This window comes from Carlito syrichta, unplaced genomic scaffold (genome assembly GCF_000164805.1).
Source record: "Carlito syrichta isolate Samal-C Ts95f unplaced genomic scaffold, Tarsius_syrichta-2.0.1 Scaffold303177, whole genome shotgun sequence".
NCBI lineage: Eukaryota > Metazoa > Chordata > Mammalia > Primates > Tarsiidae > Carlito > Carlito syrichta.
In genome coordinates, this window is record NW_007247273.1 from 232359 (window position 1) to 234058 (window position 1700).

General features: G+C 41.5%; 1 protein-coding gene across 1 annotated transcript in view; it reads left to right on the top strand.

Moving 5' to 3' along the window:
- Positions 1–1628: 1628 nt before the first annotated feature.
- The window catches only part of TMEM248 (transmembrane protein 248), a 33916-nt gene continuing 33844 nt past the window's right edge, over positions 1629–1700 (top strand). Inside the window, exon 1 of the mRNA XM_021712299.1 lies at positions 1629–1688. The gene's annotated coding sequence lies outside the window, so the exon portion shown is untranslated. The remainder of the gene's footprint in view (positions 1689–1700) is intronic.

Sequence of the window (1700 nt, forward strand, 5' to 3'; positions counted from 1 at the left end):
CCAACCCAAAAAAAAAAAAAAAAAAAAAAGGCTTATTTCTACTTGGACCTTGGTGCATAAAATTGACAAAACTATTTTTTATTAACTTATGACAGGATATATTTATCCTGACACAATGACCCACCACATTGCCCTTCATGTTTAAAGTTCAAGTTTAATCCATATTCATCAAACTGTAAATAGACATTTAAATGACGAGTTGGTCAATGGCAGTTCACAGCTTGCATTGGCATGCTTGTCAAAGCCTCTACTTATAAGTTTGAGTGCTTTAGTAACTTTAAGATCGAGGGTATGATCTTGAAGATGTAAATTTTTTCCTCGGTTGAATTCCTTTCTACTGGAAATTAAGCAGCTTCTTTTGAAAGCTAGCCGAAAGCTTTTAATAGATAGCTTTGTCAAAAGAAGTATGTTTGGGGTCTACGATCATTCTCCTTCACGACTCAGAATGACACATCACATCAATATCACCTAGATTTGACCTATTTTAAGATACTTAGCAGCTTCTACTGCTTTTAACTGGTATGTGACAGACCATCTTTTGCACACCTGATAACGTTCTAGTTCAATGGTGAATCATAACGTATTTTTAAAATTAAATATTTAGTACATATAAAATATTTGTTATGCATAAAACATAATCAAATGCAATAAACGTGTACCCACCATCCTTTTGAAGAAAAAAAAACACTCCCATTATCTTCTAGGTACCCTGTGGGCGCCTCCCCCATCCCATTCCTCAAACACTTAACATGAAGTTTGTGCATCTTTCTCTCATGCTTTTTATCAGTTTGACCAATTATGTATGTATCTCTAAACAATATGTTGATTAGATTTGCACGTTTGGGAATTTTATATGATGAAATTATGCTGCAATATATCATTTTGTGATTTTTCTTCCCCCCAATATTATATCCTGAGATCGATCCCGTAATTGTGTGAGCGGTATTCAATAATTTTTCCGTGCTCTTTTGTATTTGAGGATACATTAATCATTTTGTAAAAATGTCTATCTTTACATTTGACGGTATGGACATCTGTTCTTCCTCCCTCCCCCCAATTTTTAGTTAGCACATATAGTGCTACTATCATTATTTTGCCTACTTGTGTACATGTGCAGTGTTTCTTGAGGATGATATATTCTTGCGAGGACATGTGTATCTCTAAGTGTATTGGATGATGTCTAATCATTTCATAATGTGATTGTACAAAATTATACTTTCATCAGCAGTGATTAATGTGCAAGCCCAGAAACAGATACACAGCACACACATGAGCATGCACACACTGCATACGCTAACATATGTGTGCACACATCATACCCATCTACACAGGCACACACACCCCATACTCTCACACCCATTATACACCACACACCACATACCAAACGGGCGATAGAGTCACACGGATCCACATACGTGCGCCGCACACACCCTTGTACACAGTGCGCGCGCGCACACACACACACGCGCACGCACGCACGCACGCACGCACGCACGCACGCACGCACGCACGCACACGACTCCCAGACTCGCCCACGGCTCCACAGACGCTCCCCGCACATCCCATGCAAATCCGCGCACACGTGACCCAACCGGGAGGCGTGGTCTCCGCCGCCCGCGTCCGAAGAATCTTGTCCCGGCCGTGCCGCCGTCGGACGCCGGGTGTCAGAGGTCGCGGCAGCGCTGGCGGTGGCGTGTTTT